Source organism: Salmo trutta, unplaced genomic scaffold (genome assembly GCF_901001165.1).
Source record: "Salmo trutta unplaced genomic scaffold, fSalTru1.1, whole genome shotgun sequence".
In the NCBI taxonomy this organism is placed as follows: Eukaryota; Metazoa; Chordata; class Actinopteri; order Salmoniformes; family Salmonidae; genus Salmo; species Salmo trutta.
This window is the reverse complement of record NW_021822911.1, coordinates 3,735,232-3,744,980: the sequence shown is the minus strand read 5'-3', so window position 1 is coordinate 3,744,980 and position 9,749 is coordinate 3,735,232.

Genomic DNA, 9,749 nt, shown 5'->3' with positions numbered 1-9,749 from the left:
TACAACATGATATCGATGAGTTATGACAAATAAGTGTTGTGTTCCTTTGTTCAGCGACCCCTAAATTTAAATGCATCACTCCAAAATGTAGCTGACTGTCTTCTGCAGGTTGTCCTCTAACCAGTGAGGTAAAATATATCTCCCATTTCCATGTGTTTTTTTAGTTGTGTTAGTTTCAACATCATGTACAAGCTGATTTTCCCCCCTGATCGATATCAGTGATTTATTGCTACCTTTCAAAACAACAGCGTTTTTCGTGCTTATGCAATTTATAAGCTTCTTGTTTTAAAAAATACAAGTAATATGATTATTGTGGCAGATGTTTGTGTATATAGCACATTTTATGTTTAGATTTGGACATGTTAAAACTGTGTTTTGACATTGGGGCTATCCCACCTAGCAAAATGTAATTGAAAAGATGTTGAAAATAAGACTATGCAATCAAATATTTCATATTTACATTTCATATAACATTTAGTAATGATAATTATTTATGAAACCAACTGACAATTTTTTTGGTACAATTATATTGACATTGTTCCCCTGCTTTTAGAATCTCAGGTTTCATGGTGAGGACAACTTGGTTTCTGATTGTCTCAAGGTGGGCAGTCAAACAGTTTTATGTTTTGCGTTTAGCTAGTGCGTTGCCATGGATCACAGTTTATTTTGACTGCACGTTTTTCCGTATTGGAGATGAGTTTTGTGTTATTTGGGCTCGTTCCAAGGGGATGAGAGTTCTAGAAGCTAGTAAGTTTTAGGAAGACAAGAGTTCTAGAAGCTAGTGAGTTTTAGGAAGACGAGAGTTCTAGAAGCTAGTGAGTTTTATGAAGACGAGAGTTCTAGAAGCTAGTGAGTTTTAGGATTCTATTGAAAGAAAAAGGAGAAAAGATACTATTGTATATTATTATTTAGAAATACGTGTTTTTTTCTTGTTTTTAATTGTTGACATCCAGTAGACACCATGTTTATATTGGTGAAGGTGAATCATTCTAGTTGATTATAATGTGAAATGGAAGTTGTTTTCTGTTGGTGGTGAGCAAACTTGTCCAACAAAAATATAGGATATATTTGTTGTCTTGAAGGGAAAGGTGTTACAGGCTTTGGTTTTTCCATTTTATGTTTTGAGGTTGGACGCCAGCACGTCGTCTTGCTCGTCGTATAGCTCGTTAGCACGTCTAGCTCGTTAGCACGTCTAGCTCGTTAGCACGTCTAGCTCGTCAGCACGTCTAGCTCGTCAGCACGTCTAGCTCGTCAGCACGTCTAGCTCGTCAGCACGTCTAGCTCGTCAGCACGTCTAGCTCGTTAGCACGTACAGCTCGTTAGCACGTAGGACGCACTGATTGGTGTCACCTCGTTAGTCAGTATGTGTTACACCTGTGCTGGCTTGTCCATCTCGTTAGTGGGAAGGTGTTTCACCTGAGCTGGTCCAGGTTCTATTTAAGAGTGTCTGGCCCAGTGCTCCAGTTGTCTTGATACATGTGGAGAGTCAACACCTTTAGTTGCTCCACCATTTTGGTTTGTTTCCTGTCTTTAAGTTTGGTGTGGGATTTTCTTTTGTTTGCCTCTTCTTGGGCAGATTTAGTGGGTCTCATGGTGGGTGTCTTTTAGGTCCCAGTTGTTGTTACTAGTCAACTTCCAGTGGACACCCCCATAGTGTCTTTCAGAACCCCTCCTAAAAAACAAACATATTGCATCCAATTAATATTTTAATCAATGGCATTTCCTTAGAATGTTCATTAGTCTTTCAGTTGTTTATCTTCTGTTTGTTGTGTACTAAATATTTCTGTTTATTTTCATTTTTTTATTAATTTTTTTCCTGTGAAGCCATTGTGTTGCATCCATGTCTGAAATGTGCTGTATAAATAAAGCTTGATTTGATTTCAACAAATTAACCCAATGACTGACCAATCAACAGACTCCTGGTCAATCTTAGTATGAAAACAGTATCAATCCCACTTTTCCAGCCTGCTGAAGGCGTGGTGGAGTGGTAAACACCACCCCCGGCTCTACCAGGGGCTTGAGGTGGTCTCCCACAGCTCTGCTTATGTCATGTTCTGTGGCCTTGCTGTTCCATTTCTGACTGCCCCTGTAACACAGAAACACATTTAGTCATATTATATAAAACACTCAAAGTAATGGATATGGAGCATCTATGGCCTCAGTTACACCTGGCACCTAAATGCGACTTTTGTCATCTGATCACTCAATGCTGCATTAGGTTCAGATCTACCAGGATGGGCCTTTGACAGTCTGGACACAGTCAGGCCACTGAATATGCATAAGCATTGTAAAGAGATGGGGTGAATGAGTGGGGAAAAGTACATTTTACACAAATTACCTTGAGAAATCAAATGTTGTTGGACACATACAGGTGTTCAGCAGATGTTATTGCGGGTGTAGTGAAATGCTTGTGTTCCTAGCTCCAACAGTGCAGTAATATCTAACAATTTCACAGCAAATACCTAATACACACAAATCTAAGTAATGGAATAAGAATATATAAATATATGGACGAGCAATGTCAGAGTGGCATAGACAGATACAGTAGAATAGTATAGAATATACATATGAGATGAGTAATGCATAGACAGATACAGTAGAATAGGATAGAATACAGTATATACATATGAGATGAGTAATACATAGACAGATACAGTGGAATAGGATAGAATACAGAATATACATATGAGATGAGTAATACATAGACTAAGATACAGTAGAATAGGATAGAATACAGTATATACATATGAGATAAGTAATACATAGACAGATACAGTAGAATAGTATTGAATACAGTATATACATTAGAGATGAGTAATACATAGACAGATACAGTAGAATAGTGTAGAATACAGTATATACATATGAGATGAGTAATGCATAGACTAATATACTTTAGAATAGTATAGAATACAGTATATACATATGAGATGAGTAATACATAGACTAAGATACAGTAGAATAGGATAGAATACAGTATATACATATGAGATGAGTAATACATAGACAGATACAGTAGAATAGAATACAGTATATACATATGAGATGAGTAATACATAGACAGATACAGTAGAATAGGATAGAATACAGTATATACATATGAGATGAGTAATACATAGACAGATACAGTAGAATAGTGTAGAATACAGTATATACATATGAGATGAGTAATACATAGACTAAGATACAGTAGAATAGTATAGAATACAGTATATACATATGAGATGAGTAATACATAGACAGATACAGTAGAATAGTATAGAATATACATATGAGATGAGTAATACATAGACAGATACAGTAGAGTAGGATAGAATACAGTATATACATATGAGATGAGTAATACATAGACAGATACAGTAGAATAGGATAGAATACAGTATATACATATGAGATGAGTAATACATAGACAGATACAGTAGAATAGGATAGAATACAGTATATTCATATGAGATGAGTAATACAGATACAGTAGAATAGGATAGAATACAGTATATACATATGAGATGAGTAATACATAGACTAAGATACAGTAGAATAGGATAGAATACAGTATATACATATGAGATGAGTAATACATAGACTAAGATACAGTAGAATAGTATAGAATACAGTATATACATATGATATGAGTAATACAGACTAAGATACAGTAGAATACAGTATATACATATGAGATGAGTAATACAGACTAAGATACAGTAGAATAGTATAGAATACAGTATATACATATGAGATGAGTAATACATAGACTAAGATACAGTAGAATAGTATAGAATACAGTATATACATATGAGATGAGTAATACATAGACAGATACAGTAGAATAGTATAGAATACAGTATATACATATGAGAGGAGTAATACATAGACAGATACAGTAGAATAGGATAGAATACAGTATATACATATGAGATGAGTAATACATAGACAGATACAGTAGAATAGGATAGAATACAGTATATACATATGAGATGAGTAATACATAGACAGATACAGTGGAATAGAATACAGTATATACATATGAGATGAGTAATACATAGACAGATACAGTAGAATAGTATAGAATACAGTATATACATATGAGATGAGTAATACATAGACTAAGATACAGTAGAATAGTATAGAATACAGTATATACATATGATATGAGTAATACAGACTAAGATACAGTAGAATACAGTATATACATATGAGATGAGTAATACAGACTAAGATACAGTAGAATAGTATAGAATACAGTATATACATATGAGATGAGTAATACATAGACTAAGATACAGTAGAATAGTATAGAATACAGTATATACATATGAGATGAGTAATACATAGACAGATACAGTAGAATAGTATAGAATACAGTATATACATATGAGAGGAGTAATACATAGACAGATACAGTAGAATAGGATAGAATACAGTATATACATATGAGATGAGTAATACATAGACAGATACAGTAGAATAGGATAGAATACAGTATATACATATGAGATGAGTAATACATAGACAGATACAGTGGAATAGAATACAGTATATACATATGAGATGAGTAATACATAGACAGATACAGTAGAATAGGATAGAATACAGTATATACATATGAGATGAGTAATACAGATACAGTAGAATAGTATAGAATACAGTATATACATATGAGATGAGTAATACATAGACTAAGATACAGTAGAATAGTATAGAATACAGGATATACATATGAGATGAGTAATACATAGACAGATACAGTAGAATAGAATACAGTATATACATATGAGATGAGTAATACATAGACAGATACAGTAGAATAGAATACAGTATATACATATGAGATGAGTAATACATAGACTAAGATACAGTAGAATAGTATAGAATACAGTATATACATATGAGATGAGTAATACATAGACTAAGATACAGTAGAATAGTATAGAATACAGTATATACATATGAGATGAGTAATACATAGACAGATACAGTAGAATAGTATAGAATACAGTATATACATATGAGATGAGTAATACATAGACAGATACAGTAGAATAGGATAGAATACAGTATATACATATGAGATGAGTAATACATAGACAGATACAGTAGAATAGGATAGAATACAGTATATACATATGAGATGAGTAATACATAGACAGATACAGTAGAATAGTATAGATACAGTATATACATATGAGATGAGTAATACATACACAGATACAGTAGAATAGTGTAGAATACAGTATATACATATGAGATGAGTAATACATAGACAGATACAGTAGAATAGAATACAGTATATACATATGAGATGTGTAATACATAGACAGATACAGTAGAATAGGATATAATACAGTATATACATATGAGATGAGTAATACATAGACAGATACAGTAGAATAGTATAGAATACAGTATATACATATGAGATGAGTAATACATAGACAGATACAGTAGAATAGGATAGAATACAGTATATACATATGAGATGAGTAATACATAGACCAATACAGTAGAATAGGATATAATACAGTATATACATATGAGATGAGTAATACATAGACAGATACAGTAGAATAGGATAATATACAGTATATACATATGAGATGAGTAATACATAGACTAAGATACAGTAGAATAGTATAGAATACAGTATATACATATGAGATGAGTAATGCATAGACAGCATCCTCTCTGTGTTAGTGATGCTATTTAACAGTCTGATGGCCTTGAGATTGAAAAACAGCTTCTGTCTCTCGGTCCCAGCTTTGATGTACCTGTACTGACCTCGCCTTCTGGATGATAGCAGGCTGAACAGGCAGTGGCCCGGGTAATAACAAAGAACAAATGTGTGTGTCTGGGGGGAAATTAACTTTCATACAGCCAAAAGGGGTGAGAAATTACACCAATATCAGTGGACAATTTGCACTAATGTAAATAAACATAGATGATGGAACATGTTCCCTTTTGCTGACGTGATGAACCACTAAGGGGACATAAATATTTACCATCTAAACCATGTGTGACCTCTCACCTCTCTGGCTGTAGAAGTGTTCTTCCTAACCAGTCCCTCAACAGCTCTCTGACTGAGCTCCACCCTCACTGGGTCTTCAGAGGAGAGGAAGGCTGAGGAGGGATGGAAGGATGAATGGATCAGTCAGTCAATAAAGTGTAGAGCTGCTGTCTATGCTGTCTGACAAAATCACTATTTTAGTAGTTCATTAAAGTAAATTAGGCTTTATGACTGCTGAATACCAACTATCAATCACTTAGATCATGTATTTTCAGGTAGAGATACATCCTTTGGACGTCCCTAGCCCATTGAAGTTGACATTTAAAATGGTTAAGGTAGGGGTTAAGGTTAGGGTTTAGGGTAGAGATGTCCCAAGGATCCCGGATAGCATTGACCATCATACATTCTTCTGTCTCATTTACATAGCAAGTGTAAAATAAACAGACAAGACAAGTAGGCATTATGGATTATGGTCATTGTAGTTAATTAGGACACGGTTGATTGGCTATCAGACAAGGTTCATTACACTGCTAGCTGGTAGGACTGCTTTGCTGGATTATACTATAGCTGAGATCCCAATACCCATGTAGACATAGCTTACTGACAGATCAATGAGGTCAGTTCCCAATACCCATGTAAACATAGCTTACTGACAGATCAATGAGGTCAGATCTCAATACCCATGTAGACATAGCTTACTGACAGATCAATGAGGTCAGATCCCAATACCCATGTAAACATAGCTTACTGACAGATCAATGAGGTTAGATCCCAATACCCATGTAGACATAGCTTACTGACAGATCAATGAGGTCAGATCCCAATACCCATGTAGACATAGCTTACTGACAGATCAATGAGGTCAGATCCCAATACCCATGTAGACATAGCTTACTGACAGATCAATGAGGTCAGATCCCAATACCCATGTAGACATAGCTTACTGACAGATCAATGAGGTTAGATCCCAATACCCATGTATTGCGAACAGGTTGATTATAGCGGTAGTTGTTTCAATGTGGAAAGACCCACCTCATTGGTTAATATTCACTGTAGTAGAAACATCTGTTGGGTTGGTAGAATGTGGAAGTAGGTTATTATTACTTATTACAAATCTGCAGTTGTCTGACTTTTATATTATTATTTAATGAAATAAATGTAAAAATGCACTTTTTCTCTGGAAATAAAATCAACATTTATCTGCTTTAACCACTCCAGTCAACAGAGGGAGATGTGCGTCTTTCAGGCGATGCTTTCAGCGTGACGTATAATGTAGTGGACGGAACACTTCTTCAACAACATCTAGTCAGCCACTTCGGTAGCTTCCTAGCCGAATCATTCAAGCTGTTCAGACTGCTTCGGTGTATATTTGTCACTGTATTTTAAACATAATTCTGTCTTATAACTATATTCTCCATTTAATGTCATATTTCCGTTTAGTCAGGTAACGGTAGCTGGCTTGATAAATTAGCCTATCACTAGGCTAGTCGCTAACTAGCTAGGTTAGCTGGCTAACATTCCCGACCATGAGCTCACTAAGTTACTCTCCTGTGAAAGAAGAGGAGGTCTGCTGGACGGAGAAAGAGGCTCTAGTGAAACAGGAGGAGGAAGAGGGTCTGTGTCTGAACGTGGTCGTGAAAGAGGAAGAGGAGGATGTCACTACAAAAAGAAGTTGAGGCTGAGGCTGTTACATTGAAAGAAGAAAAGAAAGATGATGCTTTTTTTGGAGTGAAGGAAGGAGAGAGAACTGTCATATTGAAGGAGGAAGAAGAGGAGGAGGAGACAGAAGATCTGAACACCAGTAAGTCCTGTCTTGAAAATAGTTGTTGAACTGATGCGTGGTTTTAAAACGGCATTCTACTGAAGTTCTGAGCTTAAATGCCGTTTTTTAATGTAGGAATTGATAAAGCTACACTGTAAGATGTGAATACCATCAACAAGCTGGCCAACAACAAAACTTTAACAATGGATTTGCAGCAAAATCACAACTTAGATGTCTCACAGAATGGACTAGCCCTCAATCAATACTGCAATTCCATTGTATTAAACTGGAGGACAATTCCTAGGCCAATATTAACTGCGGTCAAGTGAGCAGACAGTCGCAAAACGCGGTCAGTCCATTTGCTCTTCAGTTTCTTCCTGAAATCGCGTGCGCAAATTGACTTTACGGAATCACGTATTTTTTCTGGTAGGGAAACTGAGTTGGATGGACTCTCATGCACAGATAGTCGAGACATGGCTACAAATCATTCCAAGAAAACCGTTCGACGCACACTTTTAATTTTCGCGTTCTCAAAAAGGACTTTGATATCGTTGCTAGAGTGAGGCTGCAGTAGTCTAACATGGTGCTGTTTAGCAAATGTTGAATTGTTAAAGCAAGTTGTTTACAGTCATGACATACACAATCTATACAAAAGTATGTGGACACCCCTTCAAATTAGTGGATTCGGCTATTTCAGCCACACCTGTTGCCGACAGGTGTATAAAATCGAGCACACAGCCATGTAATCTCCATAGACAAACATTGGCAGTTGAATAGCCTTACTGAAGCGCTCAGGGACTTTCAACGTGGCACCGTCATAGGATGCCACCATTCCAATAAGTCAGTTTGTTGAATTTTTGCCTTGCTAGAGCTTCCCCAATCAACTGTAAGTGCTGTTATTGTGAAGTGGTAACATCTAGGAGCAACAACCGCTCAGTGGTGGGCCACACAAGCTCATAGAACGGGACCGCCATGTGCTGAAGCGCGTAACGAGTACAAATCGTCTGTCCTCGGTTTCAACACTCGCTACCGAGTTCCAAACTGCCTCTGGAAGCAACGTCATCACAATAACTGTTTGTCAGGATCTAAATGAAATGGGTTACCATGGCAGCCACATACAAGCCTAAGATCACCATGCGCAATGCCAAGCGTCAGCTGGAGTGGTGTAAACGCTACAGCATACAATGACATTCTAGACGATTCTGTGCTTCCAACTTTGTGGCAACAATTTGGGGAAGACCCTTTCCTGTTTCAGCATGACAATGCCCCTGTGCACAAAGCGAGGTCCATAAAGAAATGGTTTGTCGAGATCGGTGTAGAAGAACTTGACTGGCCTGCACAGAGCCCCGACCTCAACCCCATCGAACACCTTTGGGATGGATTGGTACGCCAACTGCGAGCCAGGCCTAATCGCCCAACATCAGTGCCCGACCTCACTAATGCTCTTGTGGCTGAATGGAAGCACAGCAATGTTCCAACATTTAGTGGAAAGCCTTCCCAGAAGAGTGGAGGCTGTTATACCAGCAAAGGGGGGACCAACTCCATTTTAATGACCATGATTCTGGAATAAGTTGTTCGACAAGCAGGTGTCCACATATTTATGGTCATGTAGTGTATCTACTGTAGTCCAAAGTTGCTCTATAGCTCTGTCACCGAAATAAATGTATTTCCTGTTGCCAAGTCATTTCCGGTTTCTATGCCTTTAGTTTTCCCTGTGGACCAATTTATGGGTGAATCCTGAAAGCTATAGATGGATTGTTCCAGAAGGTTGTGTTTTTAGGGATTCATATTGATTCTTGTAGAAACGTTCAATTTTCTTCCACATTGTTCTAGGGTTCTTCCACATTGTTCTAGTGTTCTTCCACATTGTTCTAGTGTTCTTCCACATTGTTCTAGTGTTCTTCCACATTGTTCTAGTGTTCTTAAGTATGAAGCTGTTAATGTTCTATATTTTATCCTTTGAAAACAGATACGTACAATTATTGT